The 14,854-nt window shown below is 45.4% G+C and overlaps 1 non-coding gene across 1 annotated transcript; it reads left to right on the top strand.

The window, feature by feature from the left end:
• Positions 1-5,150: 5,150 nt before the first annotated feature.
• On the top strand, positions 5,151-5,234 carry Trnap-ugg (transfer RNA proline (anticodon UGG)). Its single transcript has one exon. It is a non-coding gene; the product is annotated as a tRNA-Pro (tRNA).
• The last annotated feature ends 9,620 nt before the right edge of the window (positions 5,235-14,854 follow it).

The raw sequence follows: 14,854 nt of genomic DNA on the forward strand, positions 1-14,854 counted from the left end.
CCGCCTTATACCTCACCTCTCCTCCCCCTCCTCACCCATTCCCCCATCTCCTACCTTGCTGTTTACCTACACATCTACACCCTTCCCCCAGCGTCCACACCTGCAACAGCTCCCACTCCTGCCCCCATCCTTAGATACACCTCCACTGCCACCTCTGCTGCCACTCCTCAGATGGTCGGCTTCCCCTCTCTCACTCCCCAAGTTGCTTTATTATCTGCCTTCCCCACCCACATCACGTCATGCTGGGCCACAATTGTCACCACTGAACTGGCCAAATCTCCCATCCACATCTTTGTGCTGGCAACTCCAGACCCCAAGTTCCTTGATGCCTGTACCCTCAGCATTTAGATACGAAAATATCTCCCAGGTGCTCCCATCTCCCAACTGGTTACCTGCAGGAGCTCAGTCCTCGTACGTCCCACCCTCCTTTCATACGAAACTCCCCCATAAACTCCTGTGCCTCATGTTTGGCCCCCATGTGTCCCTGACACCCTTCCTCTCCTATTGTCCTCGGCAGCCCCAGCCTCCCCTTCGCCCCCCCCCCCCACACCTACACTGCCGTGATCACCAAGTTCAGCCCAGTGATCACAGAGGATGAGTTGGCTGAATTGAACTCCCACCCTGACCTGGAAATCCGCTCTGCCCACCGTATCCACAATGCCTTCTGTCCCACTTATGTCGTGTGGGTCTTTTTGGAGCCTGCCCCTCCATCGACCACCTCCTCATCAGGGTGCCCTGATTTATCACCGCCGCCACGCTGTTGTTCCTCCAATCCCCTCCCCAATCCTACCGCTGCCAGTGCTGCCTCACGTATAATGATCACCTGACCCCCAACTGCAAAAACCCCCCATCTGTCCCCATTGCAAGGCTTCCCATTTTCTCAGAAATTGCCCCAACCTCGCCACCCCTCCTTCCTGTAACACCTGAAATATCCCCCATCCCACCTACTCCCACAAGTGTATAAGTAAGGCCCCTCCTGCCAGACCCCAATCTTACTGTCAATGTCCGTCCTATCAATCCCCCTGTCCACCCCAATAATTCCCTCTGTCAACCCCCATGGCTGAAGACATCATCCATTTCCTTGTCATAGTCCTACAAAACATTCACCCTTTCCAGTGCGCCCACACCCTCCAACAGATCTCCCTCGCCCCCCTCTCCATCTTTCACCTCAACACCTTCGCCATGTACTCCCACAACCAAGCCCACTTCACCTTCACCTGCCTCAACACCCTAATTTAAGCGTCTTCCCTCCCCTCTCTGCACCCTCTCTCTTCCCATCATAGTGTGGCACGAGTGTCATATGCTCTTCGAGAACATCTGCTCCTTCTGCATCAACAAATACCTATTCATGAACACCCTCTCCCACCACCGGGTCGGCACCTTCCTCCTGAACGAAACCTTTCTCCAGCCCCCCATCCTATCTGCACCTTCCCCTATATCCTCCACCAAACTGATGTTCCTGGTCCTCGGGCGCATGATGGAGGTGCCGTCCGATAACTTAAGGGGCCGTTGTACGTGAAAAATCGTTGATATTTGACATTTTCTGCTTTCTACTCTACTTCGGACTTTCCTGAACATTTTGGTATGCAATACATTAATGTTGACGTGTGACTGTCAAATTTCACGGCTTCGCATATACTGTTGAGCAGTCATATCTTGAGAACTAAACAGTCTACAAGGCTGTGAATTGCTTTTATATGTGCCTACTGCTACCTCTCAGAAGTTGGCATTACGAATAAACAAATTAGTCCTTTGTTTATTTACATAAAAAAGCAATAGAAGTTAGCTTACTACAGAAATAGCCGATAATCACACTACTTTCAACGAAAACTAGTATCAGAAAAGTAATTGATTAATTACATGAATATTATGGTTCAAATGGTTCAAATGGCTCTGAGCACTATGGGACTTAACATCGGTGGTCATCAGTCCCCTAGAACTTAGAACTACTTAAACCCAACTAACCTAAGGACATCACACACATCCATGCCCGAGGCAGGATTCGAACCTGCGACCGTAGCAGTCCCGCAGTTCCGGACTGAGCGCCTAGAACCGCTAGACCACCGCGGCCGGCTGAATATTATGGGAAGACCATTAAAGATAACTGTGACAAGTTAGAGAAGATGAAAAGAGCTATGTGGAGCACTTTCTTTCATCGAATATCAACCGATGAAGAGCCATGTCATGCTCTATGTCCACCTCCAACAAACTCTTGGTGTAAATATAGGCAAGCAGAATTTTATGGCACTCTGCATGAATTTACGCATAAACATTCTCTTCCTTTGGTGATAAGGCAGGCAATCAAACCTATTTACGTGCTCTAAGGCGCTGCAGTCATGAACTGTGTGGCTAGTCCCAGCAGAGGTTCGAGTCCTCCCTCGGGCATGGGTGCGTGTGTTTGTCCTTAGGATAATTCAGGTTAAGTAGTGTGTAAGCTTAGGGACTGATGACCTTAGCAGTTAAGTCCCATAAGATGTCACACACATTTTTTGAAACCTATTTACAGAGATTTGGCAAATCCTGAGCTACGGAACGTGAATGAGTCCTTGAATAATGTTGTGTGGTTCCGTGTGCCTAAAAATATATTTGTTGGCCTTAAGGCTCTAAGGCTAATAGTGTTAAATGTTGGGAACTATGAAAGACTTAAGGTTCTGGAGAAGTTAGGAGTAAGATTTGGACAGAACACAGTTAAAGGACTGCGGGAACTGGATGAGTTTCGTGTACGTGAAGCAGAGTTAGCTACTCAGAAAATGACAGAAGAAGCAAGAAAGAAAAGGAGGAGGCAAGCACTGGGCTGTTGTGACACTGAAGAAGACAGAGACTGTGGGGCCAGGGAAATTCTAGTGCATACAAGACGCAGAAATGTGTGTCTGTATAAGAATTTGTAATAAAGAAAGTTTTAAACCTCAATATCTCTGAATTACATTTTTTTAAATAAATGAGTCGTTTTCTAAAAAAGTACTGATGGTAGAGACATGAAATTTTCGCAGCATGACAATTGTGAGATTCAACACGTATGGAACTAGAATAATTAAAATATCCTGAGTTGTTTTGTTTTTATGTTCATTTATTTACAAAATTCTGTCAAAACATTGAGTATTAAAAAAGGTAACATTCCCAACAATACGATTTTAGTAATAATTCTAGTTCAGTGTATCTAGAAAGGCGCAGTCAATAATTATGGAAAATTGGAAGTTGGTTTCTTGAAAAGTATCCAAGATAATGGGTCACAAAATTCGATAATTTAACACTGGCAGCATAGGACATCCAAGTCCAGCCACAACCCCTCCTCAATGACCCCACTGAAACCTTAGCGTCTTCTTCCCCTCCCTCACCGTTACCTCTGCCACTCCACTGCTTCTATTCCCTATGACCGCACATTCTCCTCCTATGTGATTGCCGCCGAGATCAACATCCATAGCCACTCTGCTGCAACCCTTCGCCAGTGGCATCAGTTCCTCCTCATGATCTGAGGTGACCTTGTTCCCCTTCCTCAGCACATCCATCATGAAATCAACACCACCCCCAATGTTGTCATTCCCTTCGCCAACCTTCCTGGGTGTATCACCGTCGATATCCTTGATTCCACAGGTAGCGACCACCTCCCTGTCCTTCTCACCATAACGTCTGCTCACCACCCCCCTCCGGCACCCCAACCTGCACCCCCCACAAGATAGTCCATGACTACCATCGCGCCAACTGGAATGCCTACCGGGAATCCAGGTCCGAAGCTACCCTCTTACCTATCACCATCCTGACAACATCATCCATCCCTCAGCCTTCCTTCAGAAAACTATTACTGATGCTGTCCCTACTAAAACCATCCACCCCCACTGTCCCACTCTCCCTCCATGGAATCCCCCCGCCTCTATCACTCCTCCCTGCACACTCGTGACAGGGATACACTCTGTTGCCGCCAGCAAACACAGCAACACGTTCGGAACCTCATATCAGCAAAGAAATGTCAGAACTGGCGCCAGACCTGTACATGACTCAAAGCCACCCTCCCTATAAACTTCTCCAAGTACTGGTCAGCCTTCCATCACCTTACTGGTTCCCATTCTGCACACCATTACCCCCTTCTCCATAACGACCTCCCCCTTCCCGACAACCTCAGTAAAGCCAACCACCTCACTTCCTACCTTTTCAAGGTCTTCTCCATCCCTGGTGATCCCCATTTTGATTATTCTCTTTTCCCCACCACCATGGCATGCGCCGATACCTCAGTCGCCCCACTTGCTCCCAGTCTCCAGTACTTGGGGCAGTTGTCCCCCTCCGACACCAACACTCCAATCACAGCACAAAACATTAAACTTATCCTTCGGTCAAAATGCAACATGGCCCCTTGTCACGACTGTGTCACCTGCCGCCACCTCAGTGAATACCCCTTCTCCATCCTGACTGTCCCTGCAAATTTATACAATGTCATCCTCTCTACCGGCTTCTACCCTTACATGTGGAAGACTTCCAGTGTCTTCTTATTCCTCAAACCCAATAAACCCGCTTCCATCAACTCTTACTGTTGTCCCACTTGCTTCACCTCCATCATCAGTAAGGTCTTAGAATCCATCCTTTCCTGTCGTATCCATCACCGCCTCCATCAACACCACCTCCTCCCCTTTACACAATGTGGCTTCTGACCCTACTTCTCTGCCCCAGACCAACTCCTTAACCTCTTCCACTTTCTCTCTCATCGCTCCGCCATTTTTGTTTTCCTTGGCTCCAAAATGCCTACCACTGTTTATGGCATTCCGGTTTCCTCTTTAAAATCGAAACCTACGCCCTGCCTTTCAATTTTGCTTGACTGGTCACTTCCTTCCTCTCACGCCGTCCTTCCTATGTCACCCTCCACGACACCAACTCTCATATCTTTTATCCCACTGCTGGCGTCTCCCAGGGCTCCATCCTCTCCCCTCTCCTCTATCTTCTGTACACCGCCGATATGCCCAAGCCAACCCCACCCATCCACCTCCTCCAATATGCTGATGGCACTGCCTTCCTGGCTCTCTGTCCTACCCTTCAATGGTCCCAGTGCACCCTCCAAACCCACCTTGACCAGTTCACCACTTGGTGTAACCAGTGGTTTCTTCATATCAACCCCTCCAAAACCAAGGCAGTCATCATAGGCTGCACCACCTGCTCATTGGCCGGCCTGAGTGGCCGAGCGGTTCAAGGCGCTATGGTCTGGAACCGCGCGACCGCTACGGTCGCAGGTTCGAATCCTGCCTCGGGCATGGATGTGTGTGATGTCCTTAGGTTAGTTAGGTTTAAGTGGTTCTAAATTCTAGAGGACTGATGACCCTAGAAGTTAAGTCTCATAGTGCTCAGAGCCATTTGAACCATTTGAACCTGCTCCTTCTGTCTCCATGATTTCTACCTAACAATTTATGGTCATCCCATCCAGCTCCCCCCCCCCCCCGAGCTATCTTGGTCTCACCCTCAAACGTCACCTCACTTCAACCCCTGACCATCCAGCAGAAAGTTCATTCCCGCCTCCACCTCCTGAAACTCCGTTTTGGCCAGACATAGGGATTGCATCCATCCACCATCCTCTATACCTACAATTCCTCTGCCTTCCTTCAGCCACATGACTCCTGTATGACCTCATCCCCTTCCACGACCTCCTCCTTTTCCTCCAACATCTCTGCATCCTTTACACTGTCCACAGGTTTGATGCCCCCCACCCCCTGGTTTGCTACTTCCTCTCCACCCCCCGACCCACTGCATCGCCTCTATTGCTGTATCCCTCCCTCTCTCTCCACCTCCACATCCTCCTTCATCAGTGCAATTTCCAGCACATCCCCCTCCCAGATGCTGAATCTCACGGGATAGATAAGGATGATATGCAACTGTAAGTGGAACAATAGAATAGATGCTAATCTAAAACTATAAACAATTAAGAACAAACAAATTTATATAAGAATGAGATAATGAAAAGAAGGCAACAGCATGGTTTACACAGCCATGCAGCTTCGTAGTTAGCATTAACTTTTCCTATTACATATTTATTTTATATTATATGTCTGCAGGAGTTCCGACTCCTGGGGAGGTGGGCGGGTTATTATGTGCTTATTTTATGATTTATAACAAAATACTACACATTGATCTTGCCAAAAGCCGAGAAGCGATTCTTCTTGGTGTTATATATAGCTCTCTGGGGCACTCTGGGATGCTCTCTGGAGCACTCTGGGATGCTCTCTGGTATTCTTTTCATTATCTCATTCTTATATAAATTCTGCGTCCCGTACAAGTACAAGTACACCAACCATGAAGTAACAGCCAGCAAGTACTGATAAGAGCTTCGCACTACGTCACACTGATAAGCTTATCAGGGTGCGGCAGGAAGTAAGCCCGCTCAGTAGCGCAATGGCGGCACCGGAAACACTGTTTTCCAGCGGATCGCACTAAGTTAAAACTTTAGTGCGATCCTCCGCAGCGCCTCATGCAGCGGCTAAGTCCCGTTCAAGGTCACCCGCCTTGTGTAAGCAGTAGCAGTGCTGCCAACACATCCATGCTATAGCCATGCCATGCCATGCCTCTACCCTTCCTACCAACTGTAGCCTGGCCTCCCACCTCCCCAGGGCCTCCCTTTTCCTCTCCCCTCCTTCTCCAAGAATAGATTCTCCTCCTTCTGCCCCTGAGTCCCTGCACCCCCTCCTTGGCTGTTTTCCTCTCCCAACCCTTCCCTCCCTGGCCCCCAATGGCGCGCCCTGCAACTCATCCCCTTCCTCTCCCGTCCTTCTCGCCTCCGTTTCCCTTCTCCCTTGTTCCCCACCACTGGCAGATCCTCCCAGGTTTTTATTCATTCTAAAGAGGCTGCATTATTGTTGTGTTCAGTGCCATTATCCAGTGTCATCAAGCGATGTGGTTTTAATTGTATGCTCGACCTGTATTTAGTCCATGATTGTTCCGTGCTACACCATCTGTGACGTGGCTGTTCTAATCGTTCTGCGACATTTTATGCTCTGGCCTTACTTTGCTTGGTACTTTCTAATCCTTACATTGTGTGTTTTTTGTGTAAAATACTTTTTTAGATTTTTACCTCTATTTTACAGTCGCCGCTTTTTGTATGTTTTCCTCTTTTATGTTCCGCCTTTTTTTCTATGTTCCGCCATGTTTTCTTCTTTATATTGTTTTAAATGTCTTCCTGCCTATTTGTAATGTGTCTTGGCTGAAGACCAGCGCCTATGCTGCTGCCAGCCCGTCCCTGATGGGAAATTACAAATACACTAAAGGGAAAAAGAAACACACACAGGAGAAAGTGGATCGCCGTTCTAATATTATTATTACCCATCGGTATGTCCCTCTCAGCAGCAGCTATTCACTTGTAGATCACCTGTACTTTGGTGATAGCTTGCTGTCATTATTTCCCATATAGGGCTACTGGCTACACTAATGGCGGAAATATTCACTCCACAAATAGCAGTTACTGACAAAAGAGGATGGAGGTACTGTTATTTTTTGCTACGATGGATGAAAAGTAAAACTCCATTGATAGCCCGCGTGTCATTAACTAAAACGACCAATAACTCGGACAGTAAACATACATTAGAACGTAAGTGGTTAAAAAAAGGGCATTTGGTCAAGAAATGGCTAAAAGTCATAGGTTGATCACAATGACCACGAAGTGGTAGGGGGGATCACCACTTAAAAATGGTGATGGCTAAAACGACAGTGCCTACTATGCATCCTAGATAAAATGATCTCGTGTTTAGAGGGCTGAGAGGAGGTTGGCCAAGCTGATGGGAGAGGTTCTCCAGAACTTGTTCCAATGAAGAGAAGACTAGTGGTGGTGACAACGTGACACCACCTGCTGACAAATGGTAACACAGAGACCATCGGAAGGAATGGAAGAAATAGTGGGATGAGGTAGGAGGGCTGCAACCTTGCAGTAGCGTCAGCAGCCTTGTTTCCCGTCGGACTGACGTGGCCAGGAATCCACATAAACATCACAGTGGCTCTCTCAAGAGTGAGCAGGTGGACGCTTTCTTGGACCCACTCCACTAAGAGATAATCTATGTACAGCACACTGAGGCTCTGAAGGGCACTGGGAGAATTAGAGCAGACGACACAATTGAAAAGCCTGTGTCGCCGGCTGTACTGCATGGCCCGATACAGGTCAAAGAGCTCTGCTGTACTTACTGAACAGTGTTCCAGAAGCCAATACCGAAAATCGCCAGTGCCAATGACGAACACACACCCAACACCACACTCAGTCTGAGTGCCATCAGTGTATGCAAAGGTACATCGCTAAGTTCCATGCGAAGGTCTAGAAACTTACAGCAATAGATTGAATATGGAGTATTTTCCTTAAGAAGCGAGAAAAGTCCAAGATGAACATGGCCCGCCGCCCGAAGCCAAGGTGGTGAAGGGTTCACATCCATTGGGAAAGTGGTAGGTAGCGTGAAGTTAAGCTGCTGAAGCAATAGCCAAAAGTGAACTCCAGGTAGTGTGAAGTTAAGCTGCCGAAGCAATAGCAGAAAGTAAAGTCCAGGCGGTAACAGAGAAGAGGTATGTGCCCCATACTGGCGGTCAAAGTATAAATCAAAGAAAGAGGCATAGGATGGGTGGCCGGACATGGCAGACAAATGGCATACATGCCTGCTGAGGAGAACATCACGCTGGTATGACAGCAATAGTTCAGCAGATTCTGGCATAGAGACTCTCAGCTGAGCTAGTATCAAAGGCGCCAGTGTCCAAATTGATTCAATGATGGTGAACTGTAGAAAAGTTTGAAAAACACAGCCCTCAGACGCGAACACAATTAATTTGTAACCTAGGTTTCGGTGTCACAAGGGACACCTTCTTCGGACAAAACTAAAACTAAATGTTACAGCATAACGTCCCAAAAAATACGAAAGCTGCGGTCATACCTGAGAGCGTCAGATAGTCAGAATTAAAACAAAATGCAACAGAGGTGCAAGCCACTAAGGGCTGCCATGTGTCCTCTGCTACAGTCAACACAAAACTGAAACATCATGTGACTTGTGCGCCACGGCAACTTCAAGACAATACCACCATCTGGTGGCTAATTGGTAAAACAAGCTATTTTGTAAACATCTCTCGTAACTGCAGAGAGGGAAATAAACAAACACCTGAACGGTGTACATGAAGTAATTGCAATAGCGGGATACTGCATGATATAAAATACAACAATTGAATGACTGGTTGTAGTACAAAAATTCCAGAATAAATACATAAAGAAGGCATTTACGAAATAATCCATTAAATGACATTACTGCTTGCTATAATAGATACGTTATAAAAACCAAAATTATTTTTTTTTAATTTACGTATATGAGCCGTAAAAAGTAGAAAGAAAAGGTATCTCTGAATCTGCCAGAAGTAGTTGGTACATCAAAGTGTTCGATCTCGTCAAGCAGCGGCTTTATACCATTGAAATAATTTCTTCCGCCCAACTGCACCTGCTCTTTGAGAAAAAGTCCGTCATTCGAAAGTAAATGCTTGAAAATTTCCGGCTCATCCAAAATATCAAGTTTACGCCCTTTTTTTAATATACAAAATTTCCAACTTCTCAACCCCTTTAGGAGAGTGTCCTGCGATTAGCAGGTGATCCGCAAAAGAAGAATTAGGGGCACATGAACCGTTTTTCCTCAGAAAATGTTCTTTACAGCGAATTGAAAAGGCACGTCCTGTTTGACCAATATAATAGGCACAGCAAGTGTCACATGAAATCTTGTAGACACCAGAATTCTGCAGATGGCTAGTAGTTGACTTTAAATTATGGATGACATTTTTTCTCAAATTGTTATTTGTAGAAAAGGCAATATTACATTTGTATTTAATCGGAAGCAACCTTTGGATCTGGTATGACACTGGGCGTAAAAATGAAATTGAGAAGAATTTTTTCTCCGATTCTTCTGGGACGCTGATGAAAGAACCAAGTGTAGTACCCTTCTTTCCAATCTTCTTTCTGAGGATGTCATCTACCAACCGAGCTTCGTAACCATTGTTGACCGCCACAGTTTTAGTAAGATTAATCTCATTATTAAAGTTTTCTTTCGAGAGGGGAATGGAAAGTACTCTGTGAATAGCCGAGAGAAAGAAAGCGTTTTTGTGAGAGGCTGGGTGCGTAGAAGAAGCTGGAACTATTTGATCAGTTTGAGTCTCTTTACGGAAAATGTTGAAGGAAATTCTGTTTTCAATTAATGACGACGTAAGATCGAGGAAATTTAATTGACGATTTTCATTTTCTAGTACACAAGTGAACTTAATATTATCATGAAGATCATTAAACAGATTGAAAATGTGGTTGATCCCATCAGTAGGACCTTTGTAGACTGCTAATATCTCGTCAACGTATCTACAGTAGGACAAAATGCCCAGATCTGTAGCTGAAAACATCGTAAAGAATTTCACCTCTAACGAATTGATAAAAATTTCGGCAAGAATTCCGGCTAGCGGGTTCCCCTTGGCTAGGCCGTCATTTTGTTGGAACAACTGCCCATTGAACTGAAAGTAATTGTACTTAACTACAACGGTGATCAAATTCATGAGATCTGTAATTTCTCCATCACTGATATCTTTCTTAAACCTACGCAGATTTTCCTCCTCAATCTTAAGGGTTTCTTGCACGGGAACATTGGTGTAAAGGTTTTTTATGTCTAACGAAAACAATCCAGTAGCCTGGTCACTGTCTATATCCTCTACTTTGCGAACTACAGCAGCACTATTTAACACAGAATAGCAATGAGTGAAGACAAGACTTTTTCAGCCGATCATGTAAAAATCTAGCAAGCTCATGATAAGCACTGTTCTGACTATTCGAAATCGGACGAATGGGATGGCCAAGTTTATGTATCTTCTATTGCGCTCTTAATTTGGGAGGTTGTGGATTCATATTAATATGTGACTTTTTGTGAAATGGCTTAAGCAATAAATTGGCGTTGTTAACCGCTGATCTGATTTCTCTCTGGAGGGAGGGAGTAGGATCGACTTGCAGTTCAGAAATACCATATTCTTTGAAAAAGGACATGGTTTTCGAAATATATTCTTCATTATATGCAATTACTAGTGAAGAGTCCTTATCAGCTTTCGTTATAAGAGCATCATTACCTTTAAGTTTCTTATTAATATTTCTAATCAAGGCCTTGTCATTACGTGAGACATTAGGGGAAGCAGCCTGACATTTACTAAAAATATTTGTTACATCATAAGGAATCCTCGTTTGCACAGCACTATCCATTTTTATGCAATCTACACCAGTTTTCAGGTCTACAAGGACATTCTGCACAACCTGCTTATTAGTCAAATCTGGTTTAACATTATACTCAAGACTTTTCTAACAGACTAGTTTCTGCTTCTGTAAAATTAATATTAGTCTTATTTAAAACTCTGTGATAAAAGAAATGGTCACTTTTTTTAAATTTTTCGGAAGATCTCTCAGGTGGAAAAAGACAGAAAAGCTTACTGATTTTCTTTTCATGCCTGTACATAACACCTTGTTTATAATTCTCTAAATAGTCATTAATTTGTGACCATACAACATCGATATTAACATTAAACAAATCACGGCACAATTTTGTAATTTCAAGATGCAGGTCGTAAGCCTCTGCTTTGAGAGCGTCTTTTTTGGCATAAAGCGATTTTATGTTATCAGAAATTAATTTTTTCACAATAGGCCTGAAGCTCAAAGGATCATTTTTACAATTTCTGAAGTTAATAAAAGCCTTTAAATAAGTGGGGACTAATTCCCTCCGTTCACATTGCTTATTAAAACAGATGGACATGCTGGTATTTAACAATTTTTTCTTTAAGTATTTATATTTAGATACAGCCTTAGATACCCGGGCAGGCACAAATCTTAAAAACCTTATGGTGAACTGTGTTTAGATGGCGTAAGATGGACACACGTGCAGACGAAGAAACGAAACAGCCATAGTTTAGTTTCAAACGGAAGGGGATTGGTAGAAATGGAGGAGGGTGGTCCGATCCTCTTCCCAGGAAGTACCACTTGGGACATGTTGGACGCTGAGGGACTGGGTACAGCGGGTGGACAGGTAAGACAGGTGGGAGGATCAAGAAAGTTTTCTATCAAGCATGAGCCTTAGGCAAAATGTAGTTTAAGCGAATGGAACAGCAACAGGCCCAAGATGTAAAGACAGCGAAAGAAACCCTTTGCGCCTCCAGAAATTCACACAAACGGTTTCGCTAGTGGAAAAACGAAATCCATCGTCGATGCTCCACGAGTAACGACAATCGAGACATCGCTGAAGACGCCGCTCAAGGAAACACGTCCGTGGAGAACTGCAGTGGATAGCAAAATCGTCGACGAAGAGGGAGTCGGAGATGCTCAGCAGTAGACAGGTCACAATAGGATTCATGGCTATAGCAAAGACGATGACGCTCAGGACAGAGCCCAGAGGCACCCAGTTTTCCTGGATAAAGGTGTCCAACAAGGCAGAAACCACATGTACCTTGAAACCTGTGCCTTTCAAAAATTCCTGAAGTAAACTGGGCAGGCATCCTCAGAAGCCCCATGTGTAGAGGGTACAAAAGATACCAGTCCTCCAGCATATGTAGTAGGCTTCCTCCAGATCAAAGAACACGGGCACAGTTTGGTATTTCAGCAGAAAACCGTTCATGACATTGGTTGTGAATAATTGGCCAAATGCATAACAGCTCGCTCGAAAGCCACACTGTGCAGTGGTTAGCAGATTACGAGATTCGAGCCACTATATCAACCAGCCATGAACCATACATTCCATCCCTTTCAAACAGAGCTGGTGAGAGAAATGGGGAAGGTGTTTGTCCTTATTGGGCTTAGGTAAGGGTATGACAGTGGCTTTACGCCAGAATATGGGAAACATGTCATCTGCCCAGATACGATTATATATATGAAGGAGAAAGTGCTTTCACAAAAAAGAGAAAGGTGCTGCATCATGAATGTGAACATCGTCTGGCCCTTGGGCAGAAGATCGGCATGAAGCGAGAGCGTGCTCTAGCTCCCTCATTGCAAAGGCGGCATTGTAACAATCACGATTCTGAGAGGAGAAGGGTATCACGAAAACCTCCTCCATTCGTTTCCGATGGAAGAAGGTAGGGTGATAGTGGGTGGAGCTCAAAATCTCTGAAAAATATCTTCCTAGGGTGTTGAGATAGCAATGGTTCCACAATGACGTCATCTGCTACGGTCAGGCAGGAAATTGGGGAATGGGCCTCGGTCTGAGAGCACCGTCGGAGGTTGGCACAGATATCTGAAGGGGAGGTACAACTGTTAAAAGAACTAGTAAATGAAATCCAGCTAGCTTCTTTGCTATCCTGAAGAATGCGACGACACTGTGCACGCAACTATTTATATTCAATACAGCTCTCCATCGTAGGATGGCGGTTAAAAATGCAGATAGCACGTCTGCGTGTGCGTATTGTGTCATGGCATGCCTCAGTCCACCAGAGGACTAGGACACAGTATAGTAAAGATGAAATCGAGGAATGGAACGCTCTGCAGCGGCAAGGATAACGTTTGTGAGGTACTCCACCTTGTCATCACAGTTCGGATACGTTCTTCGTCGAAAGTCGTTAGGAAGGAATAAAGCATCCATTTGGTCCTAGAAACCTACCAATTAAATTTACATATAGGTGGGGTAGAAGCCAGCAGACTGATAGTACATAGGAAATGGTCGCTCAAATGTATGTCAGAGAGAATGGACTACTTGAGATGACAGACATGCTGGGCAGTGCAAATCGAAAGGTCCAAATGGGAATAGGTGTGCATTGAATCTGAAAGGAACATGGGGACTCCAATGTTAAAACAGATGAGGTTGAGTTGATTGAGAAGGTCAGCAAAGAGGGCACCTCTCAATGTAGACATTACAAAGACAAAAAATGAAACAAGGAAGGAAAATACAGACTGCAACCACTTTTAGCTGGTGTTCAGTAAGATGGTTTGACCATGAACACTATCCTGGATGAGAAGCATGACTCCCCCATGAGAAGGAAGCCATCCTCAGGATGAAGGTCAAAGTGAACTGGAAAGAAATGCAAGAGGTCCAAGTGGTCACTATGGCACAGTTTTGTTTCCTGGAGGCAGAAAACAAATGGACACTGTGAGTCCAAGAGCAGCTGTACCTCCTCCGTCTTGGATCTAATGCCGTGAACATTCCGTTGTAGGAGAGGCATGATGGGGACAGGGGAGTAGGGAAGAAATGAAGTGTTGTTACCTTGGCAGCTGCTGAGCGCCAGCTGCGGGGCGCAGAGGCTGGCGGATCCTGTTCCATGAGATCTACAGATGCGTCAGCAGTCTCTCTGGGTCGGCCTGTGGATTCCAGGGCAGAAAAACGGTTGGTGGTCCGCATCGCGGGAGTCGGCCGGGTGAAGGTATCATACAGTGACACAATTGAAGAGGATCTTCTGGCCGGCGAAGGACAAGACCGTTTGTCTTCGTTTGACTTCTTAGAGCCTTTTTGACTGCTAGATGAAAGCTCAGATGTTTATTGGCTAGAAGAACGTAAGAAGTCTTCATTGGACTTTTCTTTAGTCCTTTCCGGACTGCCAGTTGTGAAGCACGGGATTTTGCCACTGGGGGGAAGATTTGGTGGCTTATTGCATAGCTGGAAGAGAAGAAGACAGGGATGCTACTGTGATACAAGGTGATTTTATAACTGCAGCGCCGAATTGAAGGTTGCAAGTCTGCATGGCCACGTCCTTCGTGGAGCGAGATGTAGCAAGAACAGTACAGTAAGTATCAGGTGGTAAAATGCGGGATTTTCGACTAGCCAACAGCTTGTGAGTGGCAGGGTAAGATACTTTTTCCTTCACCTGGATCTCCTGGACGCCCCACTCATCGAGATACATGGGATACTCACAGGATGAGGCATGGTCTCCATTACAAGTC

This window comes from Schistocerca cancellata, chromosome 5, assembly GCF_023864275.1.
Source record: "Schistocerca cancellata isolate TAMUIC-IGC-003103 chromosome 5, iqSchCanc2.1, whole genome shotgun sequence".
Classification (NCBI taxonomy): Eukaryota; Metazoa; Arthropoda; class Insecta; order Orthoptera; family Acrididae; genus Schistocerca; species Schistocerca cancellata.